Genomic DNA, 11,542 nt, shown 5'->3' with positions numbered 1-11,542 from the left:
TCAAGGTAAGGCATTTTATAAATTGCCTGAAAATTCAGTCATTTTACAAAATGCCTAAATTTAGAAAATGCCTGTAACATATATAAGTGTAAGGGAATATATGTGCTTGTATGTATAGTTATGCAATTTCGCGATATTTTTCATTTCAGACACCATCCTTTGGACTCTTAAAGTCTAAGAATGACTTAAATCAAATGTCTATAATGAATACACTTATGACAATTGAACTGCCGTTAACACTCTATATAAAATTAAACAGAAAACACATTCCGTTGTTGAGCGAACAATTTGCATTTCGAATTTATAAATATTAGTTTGAAAGTTGATGTTTTTTTTTATTGTTATTTTTTTTTAACGAAAAGGCGATTCTCTGTTTATATTTTCCTTAACCAAAGTTATCTTTATAGTTTAAAGATAACGGTTTACATCTTCATCAATTTCATTTACTGACGTTCCTTTTTGAATAAGATGACTCACTACATGCAATTTCCCTGATTCCGCTGCCCAATAAAGCGGAGTTTCCCCTCCGAGGATAAATCAACTATTTAACACAGTACAATCATGTACATCAGAATTATTCTAACTAGTTTTGTCTTTTATTAGATAGAATTGACATTGATAATTATTTTTAAAACTGTCTGCTTCAACAGAGTTTGATGTTTAAGTCAGTCTCGCGAACAGGTTGTAATGAAAACGTGATAAACGTTTTTTTACAAATCTGTTATAGTCAATTATTATATTGAAGACGGCATTCTTAAGTCTAACAGACTTACAAACATATCGGTACAATCCACATGTGCATTCTTTTGAAGAAGTAACTTGACCATCGATAATGAACCAGCCCCAGCTGATCGATGCAAGTCAGTGCATTGCTATAACAACATAAAAAACATATTTTAAACTAAAATATATTGCATTAATATATTTTCAGGTAAGAAAATACGTTTACCAATGAAGTAAGACTGGGGACGATGAATGAACAATAGCAAACAAGAGATTTAGATTTTACCTCCTTGAGGGTGAAGGTATCTAATGCTCTCTTATGTAACTATATTATTGATTATTTTGTGCAGAGATATCGTTAAGAAATCTATATGTAAACTATTTCGTCATTTGTCATAATGACATGATGAACCATTCCAGATTTTCATTAAACATATATTTGTGTCGGGTTAATTAATTAAATTCTTTTACTTATGTTAGAATTCTGCGATCTAGTATTCATTGATACACCCACTTGTAGCTAAACTCGTTAACGGTAAAGTCAAAACAAAATTCAAATTGAACGTCACCTGTATTTTAATTATCAAAACACTGTGCTAAAATAAAAAAATGATTTTGTCAAACAGTACTTTTATTATCATCAAGGAAGACGGATTTATATAAGTTCTTCTTGTTTCCGAATCCATGTATTTCTATTGTATAATTGTAATTTGTGCACTTTTGAAAAATAAAATATTGTTTGAACCAAACAAACAAACAAAGTTTAAGGTAACTTAGGAATAAATATTGAACGCTTAATATCAAAATCATCAAAATTGAACTTGCCCTGTATTTTATGATCCATGTCATTCTTTTCAATTTCAAAATATGTGGTCAAGTGGTAATTTAATCAACATCTGAAAAAAAACCCAAACATATTTGAGAAAAATAAGGCGCATAACTTAAAAACAGTAGATGTCAAATCAATCAAAATCAATTAATGATCCATGACATTGAGTTCGTTCGAATTTCAAAACAATTTGTCAAGTGGTACTTGCATTATCATGCGAAAAAAAATAAATTTGTAAGGTAACTTACAAGCGGGGGTATAACTTGTAAAAGCCGGACATCGGGATATTTCAGTCAGTCAGCTAAAGTGTCTAAAAGGGTACGAAGTGCGTACAAATATCAAAATTACGTCAGTTTTTGTTTTTTGTGAGAAAAGAGTGAGTTTTTTTTTAATTTTCCATTCATTATTAATATTTATTATATATGTATTACATATTGATAGAAGAAATGAAACTAAAATTAAAAACCAATTGTTGAGAGAACATTTGAAGGTATTTCTATTCAAATCACATTCATTTTGATAAGGCAAAATAGACGCTGATGTCATGAGAAGCAAATCCCACCCTGATAAAAAAAAATAAAGTTTGTGGAATATCATGAAAAAATGGAAATAATGAGCCACTTCTAGAAAAGTCAAATTTACTTCTGTGTCAAAATAGCTTACTTTCCACTGATCCAAAAAAGATGCTTTTAAATAAGGGAGATATGTTACTACTTCCAGTTTTCAAAATTAAACTTCCTTTTTTTTATGATACGTTTCTTCACACTGATTCCAACTTTTACATGCAATAAGTACAAAAAGGCTATTGCCGGTTAACAAAGGGTAACTTCTGGTTGAATTTTTGCAAGTTCAAATGCTAAAAACCTTATGACTTACTCATGTACCAATATGAAGTAATGATAAAGGTCAAAATCTAAAATGTCAAATAATTGACATTGAGTTCAATTTCAGAGTCTTAAAGCAAAGACCTCAATTTAAAAGACTGTAGGACCCTTCTATATATGGTCAATCAATTATATTTCCATCAGCTAATTTTAACATAAGAGGGGAGAGCACTCTAATTTTCTACGTACCCTTTAGACAAAAAAAATATACGTAACGATATGTCGCGAGTAGAAATTAATTAATATAGCTTGTCAATGTCATACGGTTTCTTAGGAGTAACGATAATAATCAAAAGTAAAAATTATCTTATTTTCAACATCCTGCGGATGTGACGAGCAATTTGTACATAGATTTTTTTTTCAGTATCTGCTATGGCTGCGAATGAGTAGTTCCCACACGAAAAACAATGGTGGGGAGATAAGTCTTACAACGACAATTGCTTTGTTAAGCGATGCCAGTTTCAAAAGCGTGTAAACTGTTTGATATCATAAACGACATCTTGCGAAACATCAAAACAGTGCAAGTAAATAAAAATTGGCGGAAGAAGAAGGAAAGACTTTTTAATCAGAAAAAAAATGAAATGCCCTTCCACGGAAAAGATGAAAGACCTAGTAATGTTCTGAACAAAAGAAAAAAAAGTGGAGATGCGTAATAATAACTATAATCAAAGAAAAAGCAAAATCAAAGAAAAAGACCTAATAATGTGCCACTGATTTACTTTATGCATGATGTACTGTATAGCCAGTCAAGGTCGTTAAAAACTTCCATTTGTTGTTGTTCATGGTGTATAACAAAAATACGTATTGGTGAAACCTTCAGTTAGAACATGTTTTGAAACCTTACGCTGTTATCTTTGCAATTGACAGAAATTCCATTCTCAATCAAATCTTCTATCTTTTGTAGATCACCAGATTCAGCATATTCTAAAAAATCCTGAAATAGGAAAATAAATTGGTAAATGAAAGACATCTCCCGTATACGAATAAAAAGTGCAGAAGATACCAATCAAAAACCATAAATCGAAGACAAAAGAGAAATAAGGCAAACGTAAATGAGACAATCAAACGGCAAAAAGAAAAAGATATGACATCAATGGCAAATCTACTGCTTACCAAAAAAAAAAAAAAACCACACTGAGATAATCAAAAACCATCATCTGACGCGTTTTTTTTTTCGGACAGTCAAATAAATTTTTTTTGAGATTTCAATCATCCTCCATCAACTCTCGATCAGTAGAATAGCATGAACTCCAAAAGGAACGATACCGGGTGCGACGACAGGAAAAGCGTCACTTAATATACACGCATCACCCGCCATGCGAATTAACACTCAGAAAAAATGTCACGATCGGTCATAGGACATAGGATCACATTCATGTTAGCGTAGTCCGTATAGTGTGAAAATGCACGAGTGTAACGTATTAGTTGAGATATGTTTAGGCCATACCTTTGAACAGAAGGCTGCTGACAAGGAAGTTATTAAACCAAGAGTTCCAAGTGGTGAAGTTGAAATCATCCTACGTAAATTTTACGGACGCTTTCACGAGTTGGTCGATGAAACTTAAGCTGCATTTAGAAAATAATGCGTCCTATACACTATTATAAATGGCTCTACTTCGAATTAGATTTTGCACAGCAACATCATAAACCATACAATTTAAGATATTATGTAAAACAGAATTATATTAAAAACTAGAGACTTCTTAAGCCAAGGAACCTGTATCAGTCACATGTTACACGTTACTTAACATAATATATTGTTAGATGTTCGTGCAATATGATGAGAAGCGCGCGGTGCTTTGGCAGATTCAAATGTAATATAGATGCCTAGCTAACATCGATGATTTTTTTAAACGTTTGATCAGAGATTTCTCATGCAATGCCTCACCTTTGGAACCGGAAAGCATGATTTGCCCTGGAAATCACATAATATCTTTTGGGATTTGAACCTGGGACCTCTGTGTTCGAAATCAGAGCTGTAACGGACTAAGCTTGAGAAGTACTTCACTAGCTCAACCGCTTACGACTGGGTTGCGATAGAATAAGATTTGGGGCTTTTGAATGAGACACATTCTTTCAAAGATTATACGAAATCTTACCCTAACTTCGTCTTGCCAGTGGTATCAGGTTTGCACAACTATTTCACATGCAAAATGACACCTGGTATCGCTTGCAAGGCAAATATCTTAAAATCTGAATATAATCTAAATATAATCTTCATGAAACCCTTGAAAAAAGGAAGGTATGATTTTCCAGGATATTAGTAGTTGGAATAATATTTTTGAACAGTAAACTTTGACAACATAAAAATGAAGAGTTTTGCAATTTGTGGTTATATTTGAAACGATTATAAAAGAGAGAACATTAATAGCAAAAATGAACAAGAAGAAAATACATACAAATCAATCATTATGGCCGAAATAGTCAATCGATTCCTACAGGACGTTACTGCCTAAAATTGCGATGTTTACCCATTTTTACGTTTTTGGATATATTTTTGAAAACTGCAATAGATAGAAAAACTTTAAACAGCAAAACTATTCTCACCCCCAGTTTTTGGTGGGGTTCGTGTTGCTTAGTCTTTAGTTTTCTATGTTGTGTCATCTGTACTATTATTTGTCTGTTTGTCTTTTTATTTTTGGCCATGGCGTTGTCAGATTGTTTTCGATCTATGAGTTTGACTGTCCCTTGATTTTAAGAAAATAAAGCTCACTCTAAGTCATTTAACAATAAGCAAAATTCATACCGTATAATCAGATATGAGACCCAAGGATGATAAAATATGAAGAAATTCATACAAAAAAATACCCAACTGACTGTTTATGACAAAACAATAAAGGAAAAGTTAACTCCTTATAAAGATTTCCAAAAAAGTGACATACGTTCATAACTCGACATAAAGACCTAATGGGGCCGGTTATTGTCAACCTAAGAACTTACTTTGATACGTCGCTCAAGTTTAAACTAAGAATTCCAAGACTATAAAACCACACACTAGAACTTTCGTCAACATCATATAATTTTAGGTGAGGAAAATAATAAAAATTAGGTCCTTTTACAGCAGATTCCATTGAGTGTGTAGCCAAAGGTAATATCTTTGGTTAGCTTGCTTGTTAGCTGAACCATGAAGTCATTGTTAGGTTAGGTAAACTACCCTACTTTAAGAATAGACTAGTCCGACAGAAAACCAATCGATCTGCCTGTTGGACTATGCTACTTTGAAAGGAGGGTAGTATACCTGACCCAATAATGACTTCACGGTTCAGCTAACAAGCAAGCTAACCAAAGATATTACCTTTCACTACACACTCAATGGAATCTGCTGTAATCATCACGTGATTCTCAAGATAGCGCATATCAAAGGATTGCCAGTTTTCCTGTCGAAGGTAGGTATTTCTTCCAGGGCGCTCCGGCTTCTTCCACCATTAAAAACTGGACGACACAAAATAGCCAATAGTGCGTTAAAACACTAAAAGTCAACCAATCAATCATACACGTATCCCATACCTATCATTGCGACTGATTTGAGTTATATGTCATAGTCTTGATTATGACAATTTGTTTTCAATATACTCCGCTGATGAACGTTCCATGATAAAGAAACGTAATGTGTTCAGCTAAACCATAACATAAACCCGGTTTTTAATAAGGTGCAGTTTTTTACTCTCATTTCAAAAATAAGTTTTGAAACTAAATAATTATTAATAAAAAAAATAATGGAAATAAAACTTTGATAAATCGTGTAGCATGTCCTTTTAAGCCTATACGCGAAAGACCAAAGCCAGAGTTTTATGAAAACAAAAGACAAGACATCTAATTAAAACTAGTTATTAATAAATTCAAAACTCATGTATGTCACCAAATTCTTAATTGAGAATCGGGACCTTGAAACACTTCATAAGACATCCATATCATCTGAGTAAAATTCCCTTTTCATATTTAGTTTGAATATATATGTAGGACTCAAATCTATGGCGGGTTCCAGATCTATGGCAGATTCCTAATCTATGGTAAATATGACGTCATGCCATCTCAAATCTATGGCAGTTTTTTTAGAATCCTAATCTATGGCAACTTTTTAGTTTCCTAATCTATGGCATTTTTTTAGTTCCCTAATCTATGGCGGATTTCTAGATTTCAAATCTATGACAGATGTTCTGCAAAGGTCGGACCAGTCAGTACATCCTACTGCATAGTACCTGTTTGACCCTTTATTTAACCAAGTCCCTTAACAACACAAAAGCAGTTTGAATTTTTAACTAATATCTATTTGAGCGTTGAATAATATAAATCTTGTTGTACTGATGACGATTTAAGTCCTTTAATGAACAATGACTCGCCTCAAACACGTGGCTCTCTAAAAAAATCCTTATTTCTCCAACAGTACAGTTATTCGACATATTTATAGCGGAAAACGATATTAATATCTATTAGAAATCTATGTCATATTTATTTTTTCCAAATCTCAAGAAAGATTATTTGCTACAATAGTACAGGTAGTCACTGTTATATAGCTGACAAAATACTTTATGTTGTGTTACTTCTTACAGCAAATTAAAGAGATCATAGGAATACAAAAAATAGCACAAAAACACAAAACAGCAAACCAAAATGCACGGTAAAAGCTCGTACAATTAAGGGTGATGCCTACACCAGCAACACGAGAAGAAGAAAACAAGGGTAGAAACAAACACAATTCTGAATTATAATTTATTTATTAATTTGGATCCTTGCAAACTTGCTTTTCGATCTTTTTCTTTTGTATAACAAAATCGTCGTCGTCAGCGGCAGCTTCGACGTTACATGACGGTATTTAATTGTGACGGAAAATTACGTAGTATCCAAATCTGCCATAGATTTGGAGAAAACAAAATACTGCCATAGATTTGTGATTTGTTTGGCGTTTGTGATATCATATTTACCATAGATTAGGAATTTGCAGAAATTTTCCATAGATCTGGAACCCACCATAATTTGAGTCCTACATATAGTATCCATGTTCATCAAACCTTTAAATCTGGGTCAAACCCTAATTTGATATATAATTTTAAAGGTCTGAATTTGGTACGGGACAGATGCACAGACCAGATAATATAATATCTACATGTTAGCATAAGTTGAGCATAAAACTAAAAGAACCTTCTTAACAAAACTGCAAATGAAATATTCCATATACGTCAGTTTTTCAGAAATATTTGTCTAAATTATACGCAATGGCGTTAAATTATACATAAAGACTCTTCCTATTACCCATGCCTCGGTATAATCAAAGACAAGAAGTAAAATAACAACTGTTTTGATAAAGTGTAATATTTTTTTTTTCTTGAAGATGCATCCTCATAAAGTCCCTTTTATAGATTTCTATCGAAAGATTACAAACTACTATCTAATAAATGCATAAATGATCTGAATATCTGCCTCTTACTAAAGTATCTTGAAATTAATAACAGAAATATGCTAAAATAAGTAGCAAGTCGAGTACACCTTTTATTTTGTGTGCTTTAAACTCCTGGTTTAACCTATAACTTAAAAATCATAAATGAGAATATCATCTTGCTTCAGAATTCATCATTTAAACTTTTTCAGACCTAACTTCGACTTAGACGTTTTAAGAATTCACCTTTTAAAAAGAACTAAGTATATGGGTGAAGTGAAATGACCAAGTAATGAGAGTGCATTTGATTACATGTAACAGGATTAATTATTCCCTTAAAAGGTTGTTGTCAAAATAATCCTCTTGCATTTAGTAAAAAAAAATATGTAAAGATTTAATAAAAAGCAGATTTCAAGATCAATTCGATTCCAACACAATATGTGTATTCAACTAACAAACAATAGTTCATGCAGTCTATGCTGCCTTCCATCATGCTCCAATGCAATAAGCCGAGATACGTTCAAATAAGTTATTTATGTCATTTTATTGGAAGTCTCTAGTAGTAGTCAATGTCTTTCAATGATGGGTTTTTCCCATTTTGTGTTTGTAGTGAAAGCTAAAGTCGATAGAGACTGTAAACATCTAAATGATCATCAAGACAAGACCTTAAAGTTTACACCTTATAGTATTTATTGCCTTAAACAGACCATATATAAAATTTGTATAGATTTTTATTTTTTTATTGGGAGGGGGGGGGGGTAATTTACTTATTTAAAAACAATAGCAGACAGAGAATACAGCTGCTCTTATGATCAGCAGAAACATAACAAATTTGGGGATCGACTTCTTAGAAGAGTAACTGCCCTTTAATGACAGTTTTGACTTTTTGTTCATTTTTGCGCTAATCTTAACAACAATATAAGTCTAACGTTTGAATTTGTCATGCTATACGGAATATCCGTTTCACAGATGATATCGGATATGTTCCTTATGTCGTATCTACAATCCCGTCTCCTTTTCCCGAATGTGACCTACCGAATTAAACTTATTACCGGGTTTGTACTAACATGAGCAAATGACGGGTGCCACATGTGGACCAGGCTCTGTTTACCTTCCAGAGCACCAGTTTTGGTGGGGTTCGTGTTGCTCAGTCTTTAGTTTTCTATGTTGTGTTTTGTGTACTATTGTTTGTCTGTTGGTCTTTTTCTTTTTTAGCCATGGCGTTGTCAGTTTTTTTTTCGACTTATGAGTTGGTATCTTTCGCCTCTCTTTTATGGACTTCCATTTTTTTTTAATTTACCATGGAGGTCGGTATTTTTGTTAATACTTTTTGTAGATAATGTGAATACATAAATAGCAATACAAAATCAATAATTGACGCCTTATTGGAATTTGTTCTGGGAGTCTTTTGTTTTAGAAAATTATCAAGTTTAGACAGTGAGATGTTTCCTTTTTGTTCTTTTATCTTGAATTCTTACTGGTACAAAAATTTCATTATAATTATAAAATAATACATCTAATTAATCTAATCAATATGATATGAATAAATAGCTTTATACTTTTTGGATCAAATAGTTTCCCCTCTTTTCTATTACAATGGAAAAGATTGTATCTTCCTTGAAGTTAACTAAAAAATCCCTTAACTTAATCTAGTTTTAGCTCACTATAATCAAAGATCCGATTGAGATATTACACATGGTGTAGCATTCTTCTTTTTCATTGATTGTTACGATCACATGATTCAACGGGTATTTCGTGTACTTGAATCCTTGTTTTTTTGTTTAAGTAAATGGACGCTATATATATAGACAGTCAATTTAAAATAAATTGCAAAATACAATGTAATATACACAGAGAGAACATTGAAGTCGATTTCAATATTACACTATGCAATACGTAGATTTAGGGGTACAAGTCATATATATGCCTTTTTTGACACGTTTGGATTAAGGTGGCTGTTAGTGAAATGATCCTTAGATATGCACATTCAGTATCTATGTATCTAAGCATCTAACCAAAATAGCTAACTCTAAGATACTCCAACGATGCCCTTTCACAGACATATATACCTATATAGTACTAGAATTGTATGCATTTCGGAATCTATGCTGACCCAAACACACATAGATGGTTGACATTTCTTAACAAAAAGTAAAGAGTGTATGAATTATCAGCTTAGATTTGAATATAAATAAAAAGGTAAATTCTTTTAAAAAAACTTTTTACTATCCACTGTTTTGGGTAAAAGCTGAGATTTGAAATAACATACGCGACGAATTTTATATACAAACGTCCCTCCAGAAACACATGATCATAAGACAAGGACATATGCGGTTCTTTATTTCTTTTCTTGAAATTTTTAACTTCACTTATGGTTCCAAAATATTGAATCTTGCCTCAATATAATTCATCGTTGGACGGAAAACATTCTTACCAAAACTAATATTTAAGTCTTGTTTTAATCTATAAATTAGCAAATTTCCATCCAAAACATACCAGACGCAATGTTATGACATTTTAATCAGTAAATCTTTGAACCACTTTCATCAAAAAACATTAAAAAAATTAAAATAAAAGATTTGAAAGCCAATTCTTATAGTTTTAATTTTAATTAATATAAGGGGACACACAGGGTCTGATCTTATTCATGTTATTTACACTAAATGTAGTAGTATCAGACAATATCATAGCGTAGATAACTATTTACGCACTTTGTGACTTACTTACTTTTATATCTAGAGTTGTAATTCCCACCTCTTCCTACAAAAGTAAATTGAACAACTTCTGAGGTACCTTTATGAAATATAACGTAAATTAATGCATCATCTAGCAAAATAAATCTGGTTTGTACACATTTTTAGAAATATATTTTTAAACAATCTTGAAATTCTAAATAACTTCATTGTTCGTACTCGTATCGATCAATGTAATCAATTGTGGAAGATGTGTTATCCATTACGGCCAATCAAATCCTATGTATATTTTCCTTAAATCTGAATCTACAGTTCTTTTTAAATGAACCAAACAATTTACAGATCCAAGTCTTCCAGCAATGTTCAGCTAAGATGTAAGATAACCGTTTCTATTCTCTTTTCTATTGAAGTTAAAAGCTCAGTTTTGTCCTGTTATTGGAAATCATTTACCTGTTTGAAACATTTGAAAAATATACTTAATTCTCAGGTATTCATCATTCAAAACATGTATTTATTGTTTTCTTCATACATGCATTTTCAGCCTTTGCTAAAATAATTAATTTGACATCAACTTGCAACAAGTACTATATGAATGTTTTCAATTCAAAAATGGCCAGTACATGAAGTCTACTTAATATAGATAAAAGAAACAGTAGTGTATACGCATCAAGGCATCGACAGTTATCAATACAATACGTTAAAAAACAAACAGCAAATTTTCAGAATTTGCATGCAAAAATTACTGTTAAAAAGGCATCTCGGCACTTGAATGTTTTGAAAGGTATTGACAAAAATATATTTAAACTTGGACAACTTTCTATTCATATTTCATTTATAATTTCAAATCAAATTATTGCCCTGAAGTCAGGTCTTTTCATAGAGAGAACAATACAAAGAAAATGAATTTTATCAGTGCTTATGTGTTTGATTTGTGCATGTATTGGGTAACCTAAAAAATGCTTGCCTATTTATAAATATTTTGTTTGCTTGCTTGCATGTATTGTATATGTTTCTTACTAGTATGTAGGATAAAACATCC

Source organism: Mytilus californianus, unplaced genomic scaffold, assembly GCF_021869535.1.
Source record: "Mytilus californianus isolate M0D057914Y unplaced genomic scaffold, xbMytCali1.0.p SCAF_6, whole genome shotgun sequence".
NCBI classification, from domain to species: Eukaryota; Metazoa; Mollusca; class Bivalvia; order Mytilida; family Mytilidae; genus Mytilus; species Mytilus californianus.
Note: the sequence above shows the minus strand (reverse complement) of the source record.